The sequence below is a fragment of the Cebus imitator genome, unplaced genomic scaffold, assembly GCF_001604975.1.
Source record: "Cebus imitator isolate Cc_AM_T3 unplaced genomic scaffold, Cebus_imitator-1.0 Scaffold224, whole genome shotgun sequence".
Taxonomy (NCBI): Eukaryota; Metazoa; Chordata; class Mammalia; order Primates; family Cebidae; genus Cebus; species Cebus imitator.
In genome coordinates this window covers 810,817-835,994 of record NW_016107539.1, presented here as the reverse complement: position 1 = coordinate 835,994, position 25,178 = coordinate 810,817, and the positions used below count along the sequence as shown (strand labels likewise).

Sequence of the window (25,178 nt, the reverse complement as noted above, 5' to 3'; positions counted from 1 at the left end):
CTGGAATGCAGTGGTGCCCTCACAGCTCACTGCAGCCTTAACCTCCCAGGCTCAAGCAATCTGCCTGCCTCAGCCTCCTCAGTAGCTGGGACTGTAGGCGCATGCCGCCATGCCTGGCTAAGTGTTTATTTTTTATAGAGACACATGGTCTTGCTATGTTGCCCAGTCTGGTCTCCAACTCCTGGGCTCAAGGGATCCTCCTGCTTCTGCCTCCCAAAGAGCTGGGATTGCAAGCATGAGCCATTGTGCCTGGCCAGAATATTATAATATTAAAAAATCTACACAACTTTCCAGTATCAGCTCTAGTTGTAGTCTGTCTCCCTCTAAAAAAGTAGAACTTGAAAAAGAATTTGGTTACTTTATGAATTGGGTGACCATTACTCAACTCATTTTCTAGATTTTTCTCCGTACTCCCTCCCTCCCCACCCTTGATAAACCCATTTTGGATCAATGGCAAAGTTTTGCTTTCCCAGAGGAAAACTCACAAAAAACAGACAAAAACTCCTCTTCCCTGAAGTAGCCATGTTTACCGCTCATTCCTAGACTTGAGATTTGGGTGTGTTTTGGTGTGTGCTGCCTTCAAGTATGATTCTGGGCTCTTTTTGCTCGGAACCACTTCAACTTTATTTTAGCACCAATTTTCTTTTACTTTCCACCCTTTCAGGAAAAAAAGAGGGGCTGTCTTCCTGGGGAATGATGAAACCATTTATCTGGCTCTTCTCTGCTGCATTTTTGACACCTCTTTAATTTTTTATGGATCCGGGGATCTGGTCAAGTTGTGCCTGTGAATAGAGGCAGGGGTAGGGGCCTGTTTTGCCCATCCAGGGTGTCAAGAATCTTTCTCTAGATGAAGTCAAAGACACACTGAGGGTTGATTTGGAGGCAGTCTGTTCTGATCCTCAGCAACAAATCCTGCTGCTCTCAGGTTTGGGTATGACATCTGTCTCATCCCTTTAAACAGTCATAAAATCAGATCTCTGGCAAGGCAGCCAACGTGGAGAGCTTGCTGGTCATTTTACGATGAGCCTTGAGCACCCCAACTTGGTTTTATGGCAGGATTGTCTGTTGCGAGCAGTTTGGACTTCAGTCCCAGGCGGTCCGCAAACTAACAAATGGGTTTCATCTGAAGCCTGTTAGTTCCACTATCCCAGGAAAGCTGAAAAGACATTCCCTCCTTGTTAATTTCCAAAACTCTGGGCAAAGTAGAGGTTCTGTTGCATAAGCTGACGACGTGGAGGACGCCTTTGAAATGTTCTGCAGCCGGTTCTTATAGATTTCTGGAAGTTGATGGTGTCTTTGGAATTCTCAGCTTTATTAAATGCCTAAGAAAGAACTGACCCAAAATTGATGAAAGCACCCTCTCCCCTTCTTACAGATGGATTGAGTTGTGGTCTGCTTCAATACTTGGAAATGAGCGGCCAACTGGTGCTCCATGGGCTGCTTTTAGCCCGCAGATATTTTGTTTGGCCCCCACAGTATTTGAAAAAATATTCTGATTAGATGCCAGTGTTGAAAAACTGGGGATTGCACATAAAAATGGGATTTCTGACATTGCTTAGAAAATCCAAGGATCTAGCCACCCTGGGCCCCACCTCCTGCATGGCGGCTACCAGGAGTCAAAGCCAAGGCTGGCCCTGAGTCGAGGATACTTCCTTTTGTCGGAACATCCAGTTGCCCTGTCCACAGTCCCCACTATTCCCTTTTGTCTTCCCACGATAGATGGAGTGTCCATTGTTATTTACCTTCACACTTGTTTTGTTGTTCCTCTTTGTGGGAAGTAAAAGTTCCCCTTCCAAGTTTCCTTTCTTGTTAAAGAATAAATCGTAAGTGTGCTAATGACTCTTTGTTAAGCCCTATCCTATGTAGCTGTTAAACATGCTTCTAGGCACGTAGTATATTCTGTGTCCTTGTACTTTAACCAAAATATCTGTGCTGGACGTGCTCACAGGCATGTCCCAAGTCGCGGCCTATGCCCCTTACCTGTTTAAGAAAGTTTTAAGTTGTTAGCCAATTGGGTTTTAGTTTAGATTGCAAGGTCTGGCTCCAGTCAATGGAGATCAGATAGAGCAGTAAGGATGGCCCCAAATGCGTAAGGGATAAATATGTCTGCTTTTTCTTTGTTGTACTCTCATGGCAATATGACTAGTGAGGGTAACCTTCCTGCAGTGCAGGAAGTAAAAATTGCTTTGCTGAGAGATCCTTTGTCTCAGCGCTAATTTTTCTTTGTATCACCAAGCATCTGTTTCCAACACTCTTAGACATCACCCACTCCACTCATTCAGGGTTCCTATCTGGACCCAGTAGGCATTTGAATTGTGCTCCCTTTTGTGGAAGTACCACACATATCCAAGGCTGCCTAACCCAGGACCGGGATACAGTGGGAGGCTTTGAAAGTGTTCCTTCCCTTATCTTTCTTTCTTCGCTCCTTGTGGTTGGGAAGATTTTTAAATGGGGGTAAGATTTTAAGACTTTTTATTAAATATTTTGAACATATGTAACTATAGCATAGTACAAGGAACCCCCACATACCCACCACGAAACCTCAGCTGTTATCGGTGTGTGGCCAATCTGATTTCTTCCACACCTTCATCCTCTACTGTCTTCATTACCTGGGAATTTTGTTTTGGGGGTTTGTTGTTGTTTTTTAAGAGATGGGGTCTTGCTATGTTGCCCAGGCTGGAGCACAGTGACTATTCACAGGTGCAATCATGGCACACTAAAGCCTTGATCTTCTGGGCTCAAACAATCTTCTTGCCTCAGCCTCCAGCATAGCCAGGACTATAGGTGCATGCCGTGGTGCATAGCTACACAGTAATATTTTGAAGCAAATCCTAGACATCCTGTAATTTCAGGTATAAATAGTATGTATCTGTAAAAAAAAAAAAAAAGGACTCAAAGTACAAGACCACTAGCACACATGAAAATTAATAATACTTCTTTAATATAATGAAATATCTAGTGTTTAAACTTCCAGTTATCTTATATAAATATCATAAAAGCTTTTTCTGTTTTGTTTTTATTATTTTATAGTTCATTTGTGTCGGGAGTCAGACCAAGCATTGCAAGCCGATGCCTTTGTTTGAAGTCGGTTTTAATGGAGAGGTTCTTCCCCTGGATTAAATCTAGAGGTTCTTCCTTTAGATTAAATGATAAGATCCTTTTTTGGTTTTATTATTAGTATTATATGGTAATTTATTTGTTGAAGAAATTAGGTTGTTTATCCTGTGAAATTTTTCAGTCTGGCTTTTGTCAGTTACATCTCCATGATGAAGTTTTCAGTGTGTCCCAGTATCCTCTGTATGTCCTGTAAGTTAGCTGTCAAACGGGGAGGCTTAATTCATTCTGATTTAATGGTTTTTGGCAAGATTGCTACATAGATGGTGACACATCCTTCTGACAGGAGGTACGTGGAGTTGGGTTGCTTGTCTTTTGGTGATTGATAGTCAATGCCTTGCTCCGTTAATTCAGTGGTACATGAATTATAAAATGGTGATATTCTATTCTAATTCTGCCATCCCTTCCTCTACTGTTAGCTGGAAGACTGCTATAAAGAGAAACTTCCCTTCATCAACAATGATAGAATTCATATAGGAAAAGCAGGATGAATGCTTGATTCTTTCCCTTTATTTACCAGTTTTTAAAATAATGGGTTGGTTCATTAATATCCTACAGTGATGATCCATTAGGGTTGTTTGCGTGTAGTTTTTTTTTTTCTTTTGGTACCATTATGAACTCATGAATTTAAGCATACTTGGTGTTTTTAGATTTTAATGGGCCTTTTTTGGGTAGTTCCTTTTGTCGTTATCATTCGAGGGACTGAAATAATATGACTTCCTGTCCTTTCTTTCTCTGGCTTAGCAAGGCACTCAGATATTCTGAAGCTTGAGGGGGGAAATAATCAGGCCTTTAGACAGGGCATGCAATCCTCAGTGTGTGAAGGGGAAATCAGGAAACAGCTCTTGAGTGCTGGCTGGCTGAGATTCTCCTTGCAGGGTTATGGAGTCTTTAAGTGTGATTCCAAAGCAGTTAGAGGTTGCAAGGCAGGGGGGGTTATTGGGAGGGTTATTAGCAGGTATTGATTAGGATGTAGGGGCTGCTGTAGCCGAACCCAAACTTAAGGTAACAGTGACTTTAACAAGATAGATGATTTCTTCCTCTTGTAATAGCACAGGGATAAGGAGTCCAGGGCTGGTATGCTCGCCCCAACATACCAGGACCCCAGGCTTTTTCTGTCTTATCACTCTCCATTCTCAGGGTGGTACCCTCATCTGCATCATCCAAGATGGCTTCTGGAAGGGAAAAAAGAGGAAGGAGGGCGCACCCTTTCCTTTAAGGGCATAACCCAGAAATCACATTTATCCCTTCAGCTAGTACTTTATTGGCCAGCGCCTTGTCATGTGACTACACTGAGCCACAGAGGAGGCTGGGAAGTATAGTTTTTATATTACCCAGTCATGTGCACAGCTGAAACCTGTTACTGTGGAAGATGAGAGAATGGATTTTGGGTCTCTGTGCAGAATAGGTATGATCATAATGAACAGCTGTAAAAGGAGGTTGGATATTTTGTATAATTTGATATTCTTAGGAGTTTCTTCATCTATTCCACAAATATTTATTGATTGCCTACTGTGCCAGTGAGGACACAGCAGCGTGTGAAATGGAGCCTCTGCCTTCACAGAGCATACCTCTTAGTTGGGGAAACAAGCAGCGAAATAAATATATATTATAATGTCAGGTGGTAATAAGTGCTATCAAGAAAACCTAGGCCAGGCGTGGTGGCTCACACCTGTAATTCCAGCACTTTGGGAGGCCGAGGCAGGCAGATCGCCTGAGGTCAGGCGTTTGAGACCAGCCTGGCCTATATGGTGAAACCCCATCTCTACTTAAAATACAAAAATTAGCTGAGTGTGATGGTGCAGGCCTACAATCCCAGCTACTAGGGAGGCTGAGGCAGAATCACTTGAACCCAGGAGGTGGAGGTTGCAGTGAGCTGTGATCAGACCACTGCACTCCAGCCTGAGTGACAGAGTGAGACTCTGTCTAAAACCAAAACCAAAAACAAAACCCAAAACAATAAAAGAAAACCTAAACCAGAACAAGGGTGAGGCCTTAAATGTCCAGTTATTGCTATTTTCCCCAATTTCAGGAAACTCCTCTCCTAAGGGGGTCAGTCCAGGAATCTCAAAAAGTTTTCTTACTGCCTTTTCTACTGAAGCAAGTCTTTCAACTTCAGCGGTATCGTTTTGGGCTGGATGACTCTCTGTTGTGATGGCTATCCTGTGCATGACAGGATGTGTAGCAGTGTTCCTGACCTCTATGCACAAGATGCCAGTAGCACCCCAGATGTGACAATCAAAAACGTATGCAGATTCTGCCAAGTATCCCCTGGGGGGCAGAGTTGCCCTGGCTGAGAACCACCATCTGAAGGATTTGGCATCTGGCTCTGGTAGATGTAACAGCTTTATAATACTGAGTGCTGACCCACACCATGTGTGTTTTGGGGAAGGAGTGTCCATTCTACATAAAGACTTGTTACTGGGGGACTGGAGAATTCCTAGCACTCTCCGAGTGTGGGAAGCCATCGGGAACTAGTATTTCCAGTGGCATTGTCTATTCCCTGGTGCAGCACCCAGGACAGAAGATGTTTCTGAGTAGTTAGTGTCAAAGGAAGCTTGATTCTGAGCTTTTGTTTCTCCCTTCCTTGTGGCCTTGGGTGAGGCATGTGTGGAAAGTGACTTATAGATGGCCCAGCGCCCCAAAGATATCAGGGAGGGCTGATGCTGTGATGGGATGCGGCCTCCTTTAACGTTTGGCTGGTGGGCTGGCTGTCTCGGGAGCTCTCGGGGCATGATGCTCAAGCATTTGCCTTTTTGGTTTGTTATCAACGGGTGTTATTTCCTCCTTTGAACAGATATCCACTGAGTATGTAAAGTGAGCTGGGCTTGGGGCTGGGCGCTGAGACAGAGCAGTGAACCAAATGGTTGGGGCCTCCCTGCTGGCAAAGCTCGCTCTGCGAGGCGAAGGCTGTTCATCAAATGTCAACCAGAAAATGATGAGAATTTCAGATGTGGGAGTGGAGTCTAAGTGCTCTGAGTTGCATACAGTGATGATGCGGAAGGGCATAGCTTCAGATGGGGTGGTCAGGACCAGCCTCTTCGAGGAAGTGACTTTGGATTTGAGACTCAAATTTGGAGGAAGAGAGTGAGGGGAGGGGATTCCAGGCAGACGGAAGAGCAATCTCACAGGGCAGAGCTGGGAGGAAATGGCTTTGTGTGGAGGACAGAGGGAGGTCTGGGGGGGGTGGCTGGGAGGCTGGAGGGCGGGGCAGGCCTCGCAGGGTGAGAGCTGTGGGTTTTATTCTGGGAAGAAAGGAAAGCTACTGGCAGGTGGAAGGCTGCAGTTTTGGGAGGAGTGTGTTTGCCAGACTGACAAGTACAGTACGTATTATAATAATGCTAATGATCCTCCCCCCTCCTGGGCGCCATGGAAGGCAGGGATGATCATCTCCGCATCTTAGACGTGAAAGCCGGTTGAGAAAAGGGAGAGATTTGTCGGAGGTCACAAAGCCAGAGGCACAGGCAGTGTGTGGTTGAGGCCCGTGAGTGTGAGAGGTGATTCTGAGTCAATGTGTGAGGAGAATGGGGCGTTGATCCTGGGCTGCTCCTCCTGCCTTTTCACTCCCTCTTCTGATGAGACTCCAGGAAACTGGCTTTTGCCCCAGACCCACCGATCTGACCTCCTCGTGGGCCCTCCATGTGGATTCCCTGCAGGAACCCCAGATTCAACCAGCGCTAAAGTGAATTCCTGTGGCCGCCCCTGCCGTCCCTCTGCCCCCCATGCTCAGCTCCCATCTGTTGCCTAAGGAACTTGGGGGTGTGGCCTTAGGTGAGTTACTGAATGTCTGTGACCTCAATTTCCCCATCTGCAAAGTGTGGATGTTAGCAGTGCTTGAGGTTGAGAGGAAGTGATGTATGGGAAGTGAGTGTAACCTGGTCAGCCACACAGCACTCCGCAGAGAGCAGCATCGGCTTCATCATCTTCCTTAGCCTCATATTTACCTCTTCGGGGCTGCAGAAATGTCTTCATCTCTGCACTTGGGACGTCCTAACCCTCCCCACCCTCCGTATCTTCTCGTCCGTTTTTGGTCCCCACATAGCCTCTCCCAGATTTGAGCGGGCCCTTGATTCCAGGCAGATGTGAAACCCCTTCCTCATGGCTTCCTGTTCGAGGGAGCAGCCCTTCAGCCAGACAGACTGAGAAGCCAGGAGCTGGCATCCTGGGAGTCTGGGGGGCGGGGGGGCTGTCCGCTACCCAGGCAGAGCGGGCAGGTCCTCTGAGTCCTGAGGGTCCTGGTTCAGTTCCTCTCTTCTCTGGATCATTTCAGAACCAATTCCCTCAACTATCTCTGGGATTTTTTTTTGTTTGTTTGTTTTGTTTTTTTTGAGACGGAGTCTCACTTTGTCTCTCAGGCTGTAGTGTAGTGGTGCGATCTTGGCTCACGGCAACCTCTGCCTCCAGGGTTCAAGCGATTCTCCTGCTTCAGCCTCCAGAGTAGCTGGGATTATAGGAGTGCGCCACCATGTCGGGCTAATTTTTGTATTTTTTAGTAGAGACAGGGTCTTGCTATGTTGGCCAGGCTGGTCTCAAACTCCTGACCTCAAGTGATCCACCTGCCTTCACCTCCCCAAGTGCTGGGATTACAGGCATGAGCCACCACACCTGGCCACTCTCTCTGGAATTATTAAGCTCTTTCTGTTTTCTTTTTCCCCAGACTTCCTATTATCTGAACATTATGTTTTGTGTTTGGTGCAGGATTGTTCCAGGCCAGGGTCAGTTTTTTCTCCTGTGAGATTGACAACATTGGCAAGGAAGAAAGGGAAAGGAGGAGGAGGAAGGGCAGGAAGGGAGGCTGATAACGTGTGATATTGGTGAAGGGCGTGAAACATGTCCTCTCAGTCATTATCGGTGGGCATCTGCATGGGTAGAATCTCTTTTTTTAAATTTCTTTTTTTTTTATTGTACTTTAGGTTCTGGGGTACATGTGCAGGTCACGCAGGGTTGTTGCAAAGGCGCATACATTACTGGGTGGCTTGCTGCCTTCCTCCCCCTTCATTTATATCCAGCATTTCTCCCCATGTTATCCCTCCCCTCCCTCCCCCCCCCCACTCCCACTGCCCCTCCCTTAGCCCCCGCCACTGACTACCCCCAGTGTGTGATGCTTCTCTCCCTGAGTCCACGTGTTCTCATTGTTCAGCACCCGCTTATGAGTGAGAACATGCAGTGTTTGGCTTTCTGTTCTTGTGTCAGTTTGCTGAGAATGATGGTTTCCAGATTCATCCAAGTCCCTACAAAGGACACGAACTCATTGTTTTTTATGGCTGTGTAGTATTCCATGGTGTATATGTGCCACATTTTCTTTGTCCTGTCTATCATTGATGGGCATTTGGGTTAGTTCCAGGTCTTTGCTATTGTACACAGGGCTGCAATGAACATACGTGTGCATGTGTCTTATGATAGAACGATTTATAGTCCTTTGGGTATATACCCAGTGATGGGATTGCTGGGTCAAATGGAATGGGTAGAACCTCTTTTGAAGGGCTATTTGGTGCAACCAACCCAAATTTAGAATGCACACATCCTTTAACCCAGAATATCCCACTTCTTTAGATGTGCTGGCCCCGCTGTGAGCCGGGCCAGCTGTTTATTCCATGTCACTGGTCCCAAGCCCTGCACAGTGTTCTCTGGCAGGAAGCTTTGTGACTTTAGGAGCTCTTGGTTTTCCTGGATCCCCAGAGACAGGAGGTGGCCAACTCGTCAGGGACCACAATGAGCCTCGTCTGTCTTCAGGAAGCTGGGTCCCTCCGGAAAGCCTGCTGCGTGTGGTTTGTGGGACGTGGGCCCCAGCCTTGTCTGTCATAGCAGGAGACTAGAAATAGCCTAAATGTCTGTCAATAAGATGCAGACACACAAGGAAATACCGAGCCAGAGCAGGGGGGAGACTTTCTCTTTCTCCTGTTTGTTTTTTCTATTGGATTTTCTGCTTTGACAGGCGTATATTACTTAGGAGAGAATTTGTTTTTTTGATACAGGGTCTCATTCTGTCACTCAGGCTGGAGTGCCATGGTATGCTCACGGCTCACTGCAGCCTCAAACCCCTGGGCTCAAGTGATCCTCCCACCTCAGCTCCCCCACGTAGCTGGGATTACCAGCACATGCCACCACACCCGACGAATTATTTTTTGCGGAGATGGGGTCTCACTACGTTGCCCAGGCTCGTTTCAAAACTCCTGAGCTTGAGCAGTCTGCCCACATTGGCCTCTCAAAGTGCTGGGATTACAGGCATGAGCAACCACACCCAGCCTCCTAGGAGAGAATTTTTAAAAAGCAAGGGACAGATTTCAGGTCCTAGAAATGACACCAGAGGCTAGTGTGAAAATGAGGATTTAGAAACAGAAACGTTTCTGTTCTGCTTGGGGCTGTTTCCGGCTGTGTGTATGCATGATCAGCCTCGCCCACCCACCCCTCAGCCGTGTCGGGAGGATGACACACGGCTGTGCTGAGACTTTCTTACCTCCCAGCCTTTGTCCATGCCTTAACCACCGCCTGGAAATCCATCTCTGCTCTCCTGTGACTTTTTTTTTCTTTTCTTTTTTTTTGAGACAGAGTCTCGCTTTGTTGCCCAGGCTGGAATGCAGTATGGCACGATCTCTGCTTACTGCAACCTCCACCTCCCAAGTTCAAGCCATTCTCCTACCTCAGTCTCCCAAGTAGCTGGGATTACAGGTCCCTGCCACCACGCGCAGCTAATTTTGGTATTTTTAGTAGAGACGGGGTTTCGCCATCTTGGCCAGGCTGGTCTCAAACTCCTGGCCTCAGGTGATCTGCCCACCTCAGCCTCCTAAAGTGCTGGGATTACAGGCACGAACCACCATGTCTAGCTGTCTCCTGTGACTTGAAATCTGGCCAGGGTTCCAAGGCCCTGACAGCGTCCCCTCTCTGCATCTGGAGGGTTTCTCTCTTGCCTTGAAGTCCCGGAATGAACATGATTTCTTTCAGGTGTTCCCATTTTTTTTTTCTCCTCCCTTGCTCAAGTTTAAGTCTCTGGGTGGTGAGGACACATACTGTGACTCGTCCGCACTGCTGACTGCCCCTGGGCTGGCTTTGCACATGGGAAGCCCTTGACAGCATTTGCTGATGTCCACCCTTTGCTCAAAGCCTGGCTCAGCTTCCCACACATAAGGTGCTCACTCAGTATTTGGAGAATTGAATGAATAGCCAGGCATGAAATCGAGAACAGAGACTGCCTGGGTTGTAAATGGTTTAAAACGATTTGTCATCAAAGAATAATAATAGCAGCTCATGCTTAGATGGTGTTTACTGTTTACCAGATGTTCTTCTAAGACTTTGCTCATTTAAGCCTCACAGCAGCCTCATGAGGCATTTAATAGATGAGACGCGAGCTCAGAGAGGTGAAGTAACTGGTCCAAGGTCCCACAGCGAGTGAGTACATTTGTACATGTTCTTTAATGCTTTTTTTTTTTTATTTTAAAATTTTTATTTAATTCTTTTGGAGGGGACAGTGTCTTGCTCTGTCACCCAGGCTGGAGCGCACTATGCCATCATGGCTCACTGCAGCCTTGAGCTCTAGGCTCAAGCAGTCTTCCCACCTCAGCCTCCTGAGTAGCTGGAATTATAGGCAGGCACCACGACTCCTGGCTGTTTTTCCTTAATTTTGTAAAGACAGGATTTCACTGTGTTGCCCAGGCTGATCTTGAACTCTTGGCTTGAAGCACTTCCCCCAGCTCAGCTCCAAAGTGCTAGGATTACAGTCATGAGCTACCACACCCCTTGCCTTTAGGGTTTTTGAGAAAAAAAGATGCTATATGTTTCTCTGGCCGTTCAGGAGTGCAAATAAAAACCTCTAGCATCTGCTAACAAGATTTGCCACTGAATAAACCCTGAGGAGATGGGCTGTGTCCTGGTCCTAGAATCAGGTTGTCATCTCCTCTCAGGAGGACGACTTTGGAACCCAGGGTCCTCTCAGTGCCACGTAGTCCAGCCTCAGAGGGCACAGTGGATCGACAGAGGCAGATGCCTGGGGGACTCCACAGGCCAGGCTGGGGCATGACCTCAGAAATGTGCTGGCCACTGGGTCCATGAGAAAATGAGTTTCTCGCCTCCAGCCAGCAGCACTGCCCAGCTTGGGGTCATCCTACGGTTGTTGTGACAGCAAACCTGAGTGCCATGGGAAGGATTGTGAAACCTGGGAGCTGGCTGCCTGGAGGGGAGGGCACTGCACCTGGCTCCGTGTGTGGGGGCAGGCGGCCCCATCCCGTGCTTCTCCTCCTCCTGTGCCCCTTGTTGTCCTGTTGTGCTTGGCACCAGCTTGCTTTGGACACAGAAGCACTCCTTTTGCAGGGAGACCTATGAATTTGCACCCCCTTTGCATGCCAAGTTCCTGGCCCAGCTGGCATGCACCCCTGTTCTGAGCGCTGCGTTCCAAATCCTAGCTCCTCCTGAAGATAGCATCCCTGTGGACCCCGTTGGCAGAGAATATGAGGTGGCCGGGGACGCCCGGGAATCGGGCATGTGAGCCGGCCAGGGCTTCCCTCTCTAAACAGCAGCAGCGTTTGCATCCTCGCCTGGCCAGGGTGCTCCTGACCCGGCCAGCGGGGCCTCCCTCCTTGCTGTGGTTACAGGCTGTTTCTGGGGGTGGAAAACAGAAACCAGCTCTGTGTTTTCCAGGCTGCCAGGGTTCTGAGAAATTCACGCCTCAGCCCAGGAACTGGAGCTCCCTGCTCCTGCCCACCCCCAGCCCGTTCAGAGAAGGGGCAGCAGCTCCCAGCATGCTATGCTCCTGCTCTCTTCCAATTAGGGAGAAGGTTCTGCGGATGGTCTTGAGACTCAGAATGCAGATGGCTTGGCTCCATCCAAGAGGGCCACCCCTTCTGGTCCTGGGCCCCTTCCCCAGTCCAATCGCCCCCAGCTGTGCGAGGCCAGAATGTGCCAGTCGTGCGGGCTCACCCCAAGATAGGCTCTGGCCAGGCCTATCCTGGAAAGAATTTCCTAAATTCATACTCCAGATTTCACAGCCCTTGGTTTCTTATTATCAGAGTTCTTAGCTGTTCAGGGTCCCCTCTGGAAGGCTGGAAGGGGAGCTGGAAGGAAAGCAGTCAAGTAATTCCTGCTCGGTGGGTGTGACTAATGGGGTTAGGGCCCCCTCCTGTGAGAGCCTTGAATTTCCAAAAGGGGCTTGCTCACCCTCAAGGGTCTCTTAATAGAGATGTTTCCTCACTGAGGTTGGCACCTCTGTTTTGGAAAGGTTGGCATCCCGGCCCAAATTCCTTGCATTTTGGTCAGTTCCACTGGACACATTTACAGAGTGCCTACTGCGTGCCATGCAGAAAACAAGTCATACTGTGTGCCAGGCAGAAAACAAGGCAAAGAGCATTGCTTCAGGCCACGCACAGTGGCTCACGCCTGGAATCCCAGCATTTTGGAAGGCCAAGGCGGGTGGATCACTTGAGGTCAGGAGTTTGAGACCAGCCTGGCTAACATGTTGAAACCTTGTCTCTACTAAAAATAAAAAAAATTAGCCAGATGTGGTGGCACACGCCTGTAATCCCAGCTACTCGGGAGGCTGAGGCAAGAGAATCGCTTGGACCTGGGAGGCAGAGGTTGCAGTGAGCCGAGATTGTGCCACTGCACTCCAGCCTGGGTGACAGAGCAAGACTCCGTCTCAAAAAATAAAAAAAAAACAACATTGCATTGCTTCAGTACTTTGCATTGTGGTTTGTAGTGTGGCCAGATGTAGTTATACTGTGTGTGTGTGTGTGCACACGTGTGTGTGTGCGTGCACGCATAAAGAACACTGGGGCTAGTATGGCAGGAGAAGTAAGTTGGTTTAATCAGGTTCTCTTTGAACTTCAGTGGTTAACTCAGATCACTTCAGGCCTAAACAAAAAGCTTCTGTCTTTACTATTAAATGTAATTTTGTCAGCAAGGCTGGAGTCCAGGGTAGGCCTTGGAACCAGAACTTCTGGATGGACATCATTGCTCGGCCACATGGTAGCTGTATAACTCTGATCAATTCCCTTCACCTCACTGAGCCTTGATTTACTGAATTGCAAAATGGGAGTGATTGTTATAACACTTACCTCATGGGTCATTGTGAACATTGGGTGGGTTAGTCGCTGTAGATTCCTTAGAACAAGGCCTGGCACAGGGTAGATACCCAGTAGATAGAAAAGAACACCTCCACCACCGCCATGGTTCTCACCATCGTCCTTAGCAACCCCTGCTCCCAGCCAGGTAAATCGGTAGGTGCTGGGTGAGTGAAGGGAGATTCCTGCTCTGTGGTTCTTACAGTCTGTTGAGGAATAAAGAGAAATGCCGTGAAGAAATATATTTCCAGTGGTGACATATGCCATGAAGAAAAGAAACAGGGTGCTGGGGGTGAGAAGACTTTAGACAGGGTCATCAAGGAAGGTCTCGCTGGGAGGTGACATTCTCCTGCCCCAAGTGTGTTAGAATGCTCTCCATGTGCCAGGATGTGCACACATACCGGCTCTTGTATGGTGGGTGCAAAGGAGGCCTGTCTCCTTTTGTCTTCCTTCTCTCCAAATAATCCCTACCTCATCTCCTTCCCTTCCTCTTACTCCCTCCTTCTTTCCCTTCTTTCTTCTCCTTCCCTCCCTTTCTCTTTCCCTACTCTTCCTTTCCTTTAAATAATAAATTGCTTTTATTAAATGCATATAAATATGTTTAAATATGTGACGACACAAATACTGTGTACTTACCCCTCCTCCTAAGCTTAAGGAACAATAGGATAATCATTTCCTCTGAGCTCTTCTTTGGAGAAAATGTTTTCCAGCAAACCTTTCAGTTACATTTCTCTAAAAGATGACTTAAACGCTTTTTCCGTGATATTGATATCGCAAACTCAGTGTTCAAATTCTCAATTGTCTCATAAATATCCTAATATTTCTTGATTTTTTTAGTTTGTCTGACTCTGGACTCAAGGAGCGGCCAGATATGGTGCTTGTGTGAAATGTCTTTTCAGTTTCTTTAGTCTGCTCATGCCCCACATTCATCTGCTCTCTTTGCCATCTTTGCGCTGAAGAAACCAGGTGTCCTAGAATTTTCTGTAGTCTGGGTTTTGCAGGTGCTAGTCCCGTAGCATCGTCTGACACGTGGCTGTGTCCTCGGTATTTCCTGTAAGTTGGCAGTCAGATCTAGAGGCCTGATCCAATTCAGTTTTGATGCTTTTGGCAAGACTGTCCCATCAGGGTGGCGTGTTCCCCCATCAGGAGGCAGGTGGGTCTGGTTGGCTCATCTCTGATGTTCATAGCCACGATGCCCAGTGATTCCACATACAGTTTCAAACATGCCCTCTTTATTCACACCTTAGCATAACTGCCACCCTGAATCTGTGTCTGCCACTTCATTTTCTTTACAGATTTCACTCATTGTCTTTGTTTTAGCTGCAATTCTTTCCTTTTCCCTGCTCCATAAGATTCCATTGTAAAGCCTGTTGATCCGTTCTGCTGATGATGGGCATTTGATTATTTCCGGATTTGTCCTCTTTCTGGTGACAGGCAGTGCTGTCTGGAATGTTCTTTCTTGGTCTCCTGGTGCTTGCACACAGAGGACTTTCTGTAGGGTTATACAGACCAGGGGAGTTGCTTGGTCACGGGGTGTACACACTTTCAACTTTTGTAGACAATGACAAAGTGTGTTCTGAAGCGGTTGCCAGTTGACACTCCATCAGCCACACATACGTGATTCATTCTCACAAAGTCTGATACTGTCAGACAGTTAAATCTTTTCGCTTAGCTGGTACATGTAAAATAGGACCTTTCGATGAACAGAAAATGTTCATGTAGTTACGTTTGTTTTCTGAAAGGTGTGAGTTTTCTGGGTGTAGTTTAGGATGAGGTATCATCAGGTCACTCGGGAGCTTGTTAGAAGTGCAAATGCCACCTCCACCCCAGACCTGCTGAATCAGAGACGCTGCCCGGAGGGTCCACGGTCTGTGCTTTTACAAGCTTCCCAACTGATTCGGAGGCTCCCGCCAGTTCAAAGCAGTGGGTTAGAAAATCTTTCTCTACCCTGATGTCACAAAGAGATTCTCCTATAGTGTTTCGCCATGTTGGCCAGGCTGGTTTCGAACTCCTGACTTCAAGTGATCTGCCCACTTCGGCCTTCCAAAGTGCTGGGATTATAGGCGTGAGCCACCATGCCTGGCCAGTATTGAATTTTTATGGTGTTTTTCAAAGCCTGCTGGAAGTTGTCTTTCATACTAGAAATAAAGAGCCACTTCTGACAAGGCTCACTGTCCTTCCCAGCCACCAAATCTTGCTTCATGGGTGGGAAATGCCTGAGAAACTGGCTCTGGCCCTGTGATCCACCTCGCCCTCCCCTTGACACTCGGTGGCCTGAGCAGATAGATGCTCAGGGTTGGGCCGTGGAGAGCTTTAGTTGGAAGCCTGGCCCTCCAGTCTCTAAACGGCTCAGGTTTCCTGAGGATCTGCTGCTCTTAAAACCTGCTTCCTGCTACGGTCTTTTCATGGGCAATTTCTAGCCATGTCCCAGTTGGCATATGAAATAAGCTCGGGATGGAGATATTCACAAATGGGGAAACAATTTCTCCTTCTTTAAGTTGGACCGAGTGGAAAGTGAAGGCTTAGGGTTCCAGACTCCACAATTCTCGTCCTGACCCCGTTTGCTCAGCAGTTGAATAAGCCTACTGAATGCCAAGTGCAGGGCTGGGTGCCCTAGGGGCTGTGGGCCTCTGGAATTTTTGGGCCAGGGTTCCATTAGTTAGAAGCGGAGATGGGGTGCCAGGCAGGAGTACAGCGTGAGCAAGAGCGCAGAGGCACTGTCTCCTTTGTGACCGGGAAGCGTGATTCCCAGTTTCCCTTGCAATCTGCTCTACCAAGATGAGGACTATGGCACCCCATGGCCACATGATGAAGTCACCACTGGGTTGCCAATACCCGGAAGCCATAGTTGGTTCGTTGATTTGTCCATTATTTCGTGAAATCATTCATCCAACAGCTGTTTACTGCTCACTGCTGGGGCTAACACAGTGAAGAGGCTCAAAGTCCCTGCCCTCCTAACGCTTGCAGTCTAAACATATAAATGATAAAACTGGGGGTGCCAAGTGCTCTGTCAGAAGAGAAAGCAGGCTGGGGGACAGGACACCATGAGGTGGCATGGAGGCCTGCTTGCCTTTCCAGTAAGGGGAGCACCTCAGAGGAGGCGGTGTTTAAGAAGAGATCTCGACAAGAGAGCCTTGCAGATGTCTAAGGCAAGAGCAGTATTCCAGGTGCAGAGAACAGCAGATGCAAAGGCCCTGGGGCATGAGCAGGCTTCATGTGATTCATGTATAGTAAGGAAGGCTGTGGACTAGGGGAAAGTGAGGCAAGGGAAGCGAATCATCTTCAATCTTAAAGGCTAAGTGGCATCCCTGGGTCCTGACAGTGGGTGGGGTGCTGGCAGGTGGCTAGGGAGAGTCAATCAAGATGGAATTCTGATGAGGCAGCCAGCAAGTGGTCGTAACACCCAGGCACCTGCTGTGGAAGCCACTCACTCCTGTCACCCTCGGGAGTGACCCGCATTTCCCTTTCAGATAGGCCCCGCTGTGGAGCTGAGATGTCACAGCTTCTCTAGAGAGCAGGCCTTACATGTGCTGCTGATGCCCCAGGCCCAAAGCCGGAGTCCGACTGATGCCTCAGGAAGGCCTGGCCTCCGTGGGGTCTGGAAGCCCCAGCTGCTGGTGGGTTTGTGGGAAGTAAGCTTACGGTTTCTTCTTCTGCTGGAGAACACTGCCAATGGAGGCAAGCTGGGGCGCCTCCAGTCACCCCTGACTGCAGCCAAGGCCTTGGCCGTAACTCTTGTAATATACTAGCACCATCTCACCTTTTTTTTTTTTTTTTTTTTTTTTGAGTTTCGCTCTTGTTGCCCAGGCTGGAGTGCAGTGGCGCAGTCTCAGCTCACCACAACCTCCGCCTCCTGGGTTCAAGCAGTGTAGCTGGGATTGCAAGCATCCGCCACCACGCCCAGCTAATTTTGTATTTTTAGTAGAGATGGGGTTTCTCCATGTTGGTCAGGCTGTTCTCGAACTCCCAACCTCAGGTGATCTACCCACCTCAGCCTCCCAAAGTGCTGGGATTAGAAGTGTGAGCCACTGTGCCTGGCCCCATCTCACCTTTTAGATGTGCACTGGGCTTTGTATAGTGGTCCTGAGGGGGCCAAGCCACTCTTCGCTTCTTAAATCTCAATGCCCGCTCCCTGGCATAGGTTAAACAGAGCTAACAACGATGCCTCTTACCCCCATCTTTCCTTGTGTACCATCTGGGCGATTTCTACTGCTCAACCCTGATAAAGCTGGGATCTCCCAAGGACCAGTGTTTGTGCTGAGCTGCATTCAGAGAAGTGTATTCTTGTGGACGGGTGGTGAGCAAAAATGAATTTCCATCTTCAAGGAGACTGAGCCACGCTGCTCTGCTGCGTAGCAGCTGCAGAGCCTGAGTTTGTGACTCTCCCGGAGACTTGGCTTCTTCATCTATGTAATGGGGGCAGCCAATACCTACTTCATGGGGTGACTGTGAGGATTAAAAATATATATATATGGGCCAGGCGCGGTGCCTCACACCTGTAATCCCAGCACTTCGGGAGGCCAAGGCAAGTAGGTCATGTGAGGTCAGCCTGACCAACATGGCAAAACCTCATCCCTACTAAAAATACAAAACCCAGCCAGGTGTGGTGGCATGCACCTGTAATCCCAGCTACTCAGGAGGCTGAGGCAGGAGAATCGCTTGAACCCAGGAGGCAGAGGCTGCTGTGAGCAGATAGTGCCACTGTACTCCAGCCTGTGCGACAGAGCAGGACTCATCTCATATGTATATGTATGTAAAATCCTTTGTAGAAAGTGCCATAGAAATTAACAAAATGGTAACTGATTCTATATAAGGAAGAAGTTTCATGTACAGCTGACAGAACACCTGGCGTAAAGGGGCTTATATCCAGCAGCGCGGGAGGTGGGGCTGGGAGAAGAATCTCGGTTGGTCAGCTGCTCCATAACATCTCTGGGACCCTCCCCCACCACCCCCCGCCTTTCTTGGTGCCAGTGTCTGCCTTCTGGGACACCAAGAGACCCTGCAGTTCCCGGTTCCCCTCCCACACTCCAACACCAGAAGCAGGGGAGGCAGCTCCTCCCACACCCTTCCCCCCTCACCCCCACAGCTTTGGCTCCCTGAGGCTGTCCTCTGGTGTCTCCCTCATTACCACCATATCTTGCATCCCCTCCCAGCTACGTACTTGGGAAGTAAAGCAAGGGCAGGCTGGCCTCTGTCCTGGGTTCTGTGGGAAAGAGCCGAGCCACTGAGGAGGCAGCAACAGGGGCTGCCTCAGTAACCCCGATGTCTCTGCTCCAAGCTCCTGTCTCCTCTTCCCTGACCTCTGGTACTGCATCTGCACCCTGGGGCCCCCCATGCCACCTCCTTTGTCCTACCTGCCTCCTCCATTTGCCTCTTTCCCCAGCCTCAACCTGGTCCTGTTTATTCTGCTCACTTGCCTGCCTTGGTAGCCAAAAAGATCCAGAAACCAGACTGGCCAAGGAGCTCATTGAGGGTGAATGGAGGACGTGCACATTGAATAATTCTCACTCACTCGTGCGCATCGTTTCCGTGTGGCTATGTCAGCTCCCATCTGACTATTCCCAATTTGGCCACCAACCTTCCCGGTAGGGCTTCAGGCCAGCTCTGGGAGACGGTTGAAAGCCAGGCCTGATTGGAAAAAATCTGGGCAAATTCAATCAATTAGGAGGTGGTAGTTATTCTTTTGCCCAGTCATTCCTCTAGATTTTTACCGAGCACCTACTATGTGCTGGGCTCTGTCCTAGGTGCTGGAGATATAGCAATAAATGAGAGAGACGAGGTCTCTGCCTTCATAAGGGTATTACCAGCCAGTGAGTGGTTGATATTAAAATGTCATAGGCTTCAAGACACGGGGGTCTTGTGGTCTGAGTCATGCTACCCTCTCCATAAAAACCAGGACCCCAGGAGCCACACAAAGCCAAAAGGCAGTGCCTGTGAGGCTGTGAGCTGTCTGATGCCAGCTTCTATGAACATGGCGCATGCAAACAGACCTGTGGTGAGGCACAGTGAGATAACATGTGTGAAATCATGGCGCCTGCACACCCGCAGCTCGTCAGAAACCCGAGGTGAATGGGGTTGCCTGCCTCACATCTTTCTGAGTGGCAGCCTCTGGTCCTACTCCATTAGCCTCGGGGTTTGAAAGGCATCATAAGTCTAGTGGTAGAGGCTGGGTCGGGGGAGGACACAGAGGATGCCAAGAAGCTGATCTGGGGGACATGGCCTGTCGGGCATTGCTGGCCGGCCTCGGCTGTCCTCTTCCTGGAGCCCAGCTCGAGGCAGGTGGCTCCTATTGGCATCTTGGGACTTGGTGCCCTCCTGGCCGCAAACTGATCTGCCAGTGACACATTCTCCTCCCAGTGGGCCCCTTTTACTAGAAACCAGAGTCTCAGAATCACTGTGTCTACTCATCCCAGGAGCTGGGGACAGTTTGGCACGTGGTGTGGCATCTTTCTTGTAAGCCCCGAGGTCTTGCTCATAAAATGGCTGGCGGTGGGCTGCTGTGTGAGTCTGCTGTCTGGGCTGATTTCCGGAGGCCTCTGGTTTGCAGAGCGTGTCGGTGACTCAGAGCGCTGCTCTGCAGGTCGCTGGCCCAGTGCAGTCGGTGCGCACCAGGGCACAGGGAGGCCTGGGAGGGGCCCACTCAGCAGGATGTGAAAACGCATCTCTGAGAGCATGCCTGACCTCAGCCCCGCCCACTCTGAAAATGCAGAAATAGCTTCCAAGGTGAAAGTGCTTTGGTGGAAGAGGGTGGACTGGCCACCCCGTCAGTTCAGTCTGTTAACAAGGGTCTTCTCTGTGTTGCTGCTAATAGAATCAGCTGCTGATACTTTGGTTTTTTATTTCTTAGCTTGGCATAGTGCCACATGTATGCATTCTCATATTACAGACGAGAAAACTGAGGCTCAAGGACTTAAAAGATTGGCTCGGATTCCCAAAACAAGTAATGTCATGCAGAGTGCTTACAATGTGCCTTGCACGTTTGAAGAACTTTGCATGCCTTGACTCATTGGTTCTAAAAGCCTTAGAAATTGGGAATAGTCATTGCCCGTCTTTTACAGAGGAGGCACAGAGAGGGTTAGGATTTGCCTCAAGTCCCATGAAAGGATGTGGCAGAGCTGGGACCCCAGCAGTCTGTGTGTCCCTGTGACTCTGACCCCAGGGTGTGAGCCCCTCGCCAGGACAGCTGAGAAAGGGAGGAGCTGGCTGCAAGAAACAGAGATTTGGCCTGATCACGGGCAGACAAGCAGAACTCAGATGCAGAGAAAAAAGGGGGGCATCAGCCAGGCTGCATAAAGGTATGGCAGTGGGGGGTATTAGGGTCTGCTCCTTGTTCACCCCCTGCCATGGACCAGCCGTGGCATGCCAGACCTAAAGTATAGGGATGCCTACTTACCTGAATCTTGGTGACTTCACTGGCCAGGTGCCTACCTCATGACCATAGACCGAGGCTTTGGAGAGGAATGTACCTTGGAACCTGTATCAGTCAGCACAGGCTGCGTAACAAAATATAGACTGGGTGGCTAACCAACAGAAATTTATCTTTACAAATTCTAGAGGCTAGCAATCTAAGGTCAGGGGGTCAAGATCAGGCTCTGGAGAGGCCCTGCATAGGTCCTGGCTTGCAGTCACCCTTTCTCCCATTGTGTCCTCATATGAGACAATGAGACAGACCTCTGGTGGCCCTTCTCTGTGGGCAATAATTCCACCATGAGACCCACACCTTCATGACCTCAGCAAACCCTAATTATCTCCCAAGGGCCCCATCTCCAAATACCATCACAGAGGGGGTCAGGGCTTCAATATGGGAATTTGGTAGGGGTGGTGGGGGCATAACTCAGTACATAACAGGGACTGTATAGGTGAAAGATTTGATCAAGGGGTGAGTCAGGAGTGCAGGTTCTGTCTGCGTGTCCTGGGAGCTAGTCTCTTTTAGAAACACCTGCTTCAGTGACACCCATGAACACCGTCCTTGCTAGTCACTCCAGGTGGCCTTTGAGTTGATAGCAGTAAGTGCAAGGGCCACGCCTGTGAATCTCACTTGGAGAAACTGAAGACAGAGCCTGGTCCTTGCTTGAACCTTGAGAAATGTCTTTGCAGGCAGCCTAGTGGCTTCTCTTGCCTTCGAATCTGAAAAGCATGGCGGGAGTATGGTTGACCTCTCTTGTGGGAAATCCGAGACTTAAAATACAAAAGAAAGATCTAAAGATTTGTGGAAGAAAGTGTGACATGGCCAGGGATGCCTGCTTATAGGATGTGGGCCTGAGTTGAGCTTTGGAAGAATGTGGATGTGTGTGAGGGGCGTATCCCGTGTCGGGGCTGTGCTGTGAGCTGGTCCTGGCATATGTGGGCAAACAGAATGATCTGGAAGGTGAACTGATGGGAGGGTGAGGGGGAGACTAGGCTGGAAGATTGAGTAAATATCCAGTGAATTCTTTCTAAGTATCAGGGGCCATGTTGGTATTTGAAGAAAGATCTTTATGAAGCCAGGCCAGGGATTTTGCACCTTCTCCCACAAGAGGAAGAGGTTTCATATTCTATGACATGAGCAAAGCAAGTTGGGGTGGAAATCTTTCTGCTCCCGGCTTCCACCTGCTAATCCACCTGGGAGAGTCTTACCTGCCCGCAATTCCATCTCTCACGGATAAGCAAAGAGACATAAACTCAAATATTTATCTTAAAAGAAATGTTTGTTAATTCCTATAGCCCCAGAGTGGGCTTATTGGTATGTGGCTTCCTCAAAAATCAGGTATTTATCATCTCATTTGTGATCACAGGCTGATTTGTGGGTTTGAAGCTGTTTGGTTCCTGTGTGTCCATTCAATATGGTAACAAGTGCTTTTCTTTTGCCATTTTTTTCCCCAAAGGCAACAAGTTATTTTGCAGGGCTTGATCTGTTGGCTGATGTTTCTTAGCAGACGAGGGGGCCAAGGTGGTGATAAACTGGCTGAAGGCCAAGGAAGTAAACTGTGGTTTGTTTATGCTTTCCTGCCTGTGGTTGTCTGATAGGAGAGGCGCAGCTTAGCTGCATGTAATCAGAAAAAATTCTGCTGAACTGGAGAACAGAAATGGCAGCTCAGGTCTGAGTTTCCACAGTTGGTTGGTCCTTCCCTGTGGGGCAGCTTAGTTTGGAGAACGTCACCAGTTGTTTTTCCCTAGATTGTAAGTTGATGTGCAATCATTGCAAAAAAGCAGAAAACGGAGAGAAGGTGGTAGCATGGCCTACACTGGCTAGGAGGGGACCTCTGTCTTACATTGTAGAACCAAAAGTGGACGTCCTTTAGACCAGTGGCTAACTCCCACTGGCTCCACTGTGGAGATGCACGTGGGGTTTCCCTTAAATTCCATCCATTTAAACGTGCATGCCTGTGATCTCAGAAGTCTGGGAAGCTAGTTGTATAATTTGTCAGGAGACAGAGTCTTGGGTCTGTACCTTTGATTGTAATGGCTATTTGTTGACCCTTGTGTTTTTATGAAAATTGTCACCATTGATTAAGCGAATCAGTGAACCACTTCTAAACTTCTAATTTACATCCCAAACTATCATCTAGTCCATAGGACCAGTGGGATGACTCACCATTTTATTCCCCGGGGGATAAAATGCAAGGCCACTGTATAGATCTCAGACCGTAACCTTGTATTAGGTTGGCAGAGGTAATTGTGGTTTTTGAGGTACCCCTCTCTGTGTCTTTGGGAGGATCTGTAGATGACACTTAGGGACCATGTAGTAAGTCTGAATACCGACTTCTCTCTTGACATCCCATCCCCAGATTACCGACAACTGACTAGCACATTCACAGGGATCAGCGGGCGTACTTCCCTTTTAAACATGCAGGGAAATGGAATGGTGTTCTTGGTTGTTGGAGTGGCCTCTTTTAGACTGGTCTTTTTCTCTTTCTCCTCCATCTTTAGGGGACGCTATTGCAGACTTAATAAATACATGCCAATGAGCCAGCTATAGCATCTCATTTATTTTGAGACAGAGTCTCGCTCTGTTGCCTAGGCCGAGGTGCAGTGGCACCATCTCAGCTCACTGCATCCTCCGCCTTTCAGGCAGCTGAGATTCCAGGCACCCACCATCACGCCCAGCTAATTTTTGTATTTTTAGTAGTGACGGGGTTTCACCATGTTGGCCAGGCTGATCTCGAACTCCTGACCTCAAGTGAACTGCCTGCCTTGGCCTCCCAACGTGCTGGGATTACAGGTGTGAGCCACCGTGCCTGGCCTATCATATCTCATTTAATCCTCACAGTGACTTTGCCAAGGAGGTGCCCTCATCCCCGTTTTATGATTGAGGAAACTGAGGCAGAGGCACCGTTGGAGTACTTGTGTTCCAAGAGCTTCTGATGTGAGTCTGCATTTTATCAGAGGTCCCAGGGCAGCCAGAGGGTCTTTCAGATTGGGGAAACCCTAGCCTGGGGCTAGTACCCACAGAGCTGAGGCCACCTCTGGTCTCTACCCAATGCTAGGAGGCTGTTTCTGGACAAGTCACTGCATCTTTCTCTGCCTTACTAACTTGGCCTGAGAAATGGGACTCTCCCCACCACCTCCGGAGAGGTCTGTGGGGATTAGAGAAGGCAGAGTGAGCAGCCTCCACCTGCGGAGGAGGGTGTTTGGCGGTGGTCTGGACTCGAGTTGATTTTAGGCCTCAGTTGAACGAAGGCAGGCCCTGCCTGTGCCTTCCACAATGCAGCTGACAAAGAGTGAAACTCCATGACTAAACAGGAAGCTGCGCCTCTGAATGCTGCAGACAGAGGCATCATGTGATGCCGTCTCTGAGGAGGTGACAGAACAGGGCTTGGCTTCTCGAGTCCCCTGAGACAGTACAAGTGTGCCCCCCGCCCCCCTATTAACACAGGGCACCATGCGGTTTGGTGTTTGAAGGTTCAGAGAAAGAACTTCAGCGTAACACTTGAGATCTAAGTGCAGCTTAAATGAGCAGATATGGATACACTGAAAACGTCTTGGTTATTACAGAACTTCAGAGCTGTCAACTGAGCAAAACAGGGAGTAGCGTACTCTGATAGGAGTTCCAACAGGATCGCCCTGCTGTGGGGCTGGGGGAGCAGTGCAGGTTGGTTGTTTCTGGCTATTTGTGGGTAGATCCAGAAGCATTTATGGATGGGATGTGGGCTGAACACACTGAGGTGGGCCTGAGCCACTGGAAGGAGAGAATGTGTGTTCCCATAATGGGAACAGGTGAGACAGGGGGTGGACAGAGGGGGAGGGGCGAGCATCCAGAGATTGGTTTTGGCCCCTCTGAAGCTTGAGGTGACCCGTGGCAGGTAGATATCGAAATCTGAAGCTCAGGAGTGAGGGTCTGGGTGAAAAATACAACGTGGCCGTTGTCAGGATAGAGGTGGTATTTTAAGGCCCTGAGTGAAGTATCTGATGGTGCCGCTGACTCTTGGACTTGGAGGAAGTCAGTTTAGAGTGGAGGCTGGGCAGTGTCACGTGGGAGCTGCCTTAGTGCCACACGCACCTGGGAATGTTTGCTTTGGGAGAGGGTCTGAAGTGGAGGAGAGACGGAGTGCTGTTTTCCCCAAGGCAGCAGTAGCCAACCCCAACTAGCCAATTCCTGTAGCAGCCCAACATGTGGAAATCCAGGCCTATAACTGCATGAGCGCTAAAAGGATTCATTTCTGAAGGCTTCTGTCTCACTCGGAGATTTCGGGGAGCTTGCACCTCTCCTTGAGAAAGCATCTAGTTTACTTGACATTTCTAATAATGCTGCATTACTCCCTGTGGACTCAGAAAATATTTCTAAATCAGGCATTTGGAATGGACTCGGGTGTTCCAATTTGGCCATTCGAAGGGGCTTGGGAAGACAGGTGTTTTGAAAGCCGTAGGCATTATACAGATATAGAGAGGGGTTTACTTAGACTCCTCAGGTCTTATTCTCTTCAAGTGCCTTCGTTGTCCTGATAAGGCAAGAGCCTTTTTCTCCATTGCTGACCAAAAAAACAGGAAGAAAATGTGCAGTTTTATGAAGTTACCTGACCACTGAGGTGATATCGC

At 48.9% G+C, this 25,178-nt stretch overlaps 1 protein-coding gene across 9 annotated transcripts in view; it reads left to right on the top strand.

The window, feature by feature from the left end:
* Positions 1-25,178, top strand: part of NFATC2 (nuclear factor of activated T cells 2) — a 177,868-nt gene that overhangs the window by 141,234 nt on the left and 11,456 nt on the right. The window lies entirely within an intron of this gene.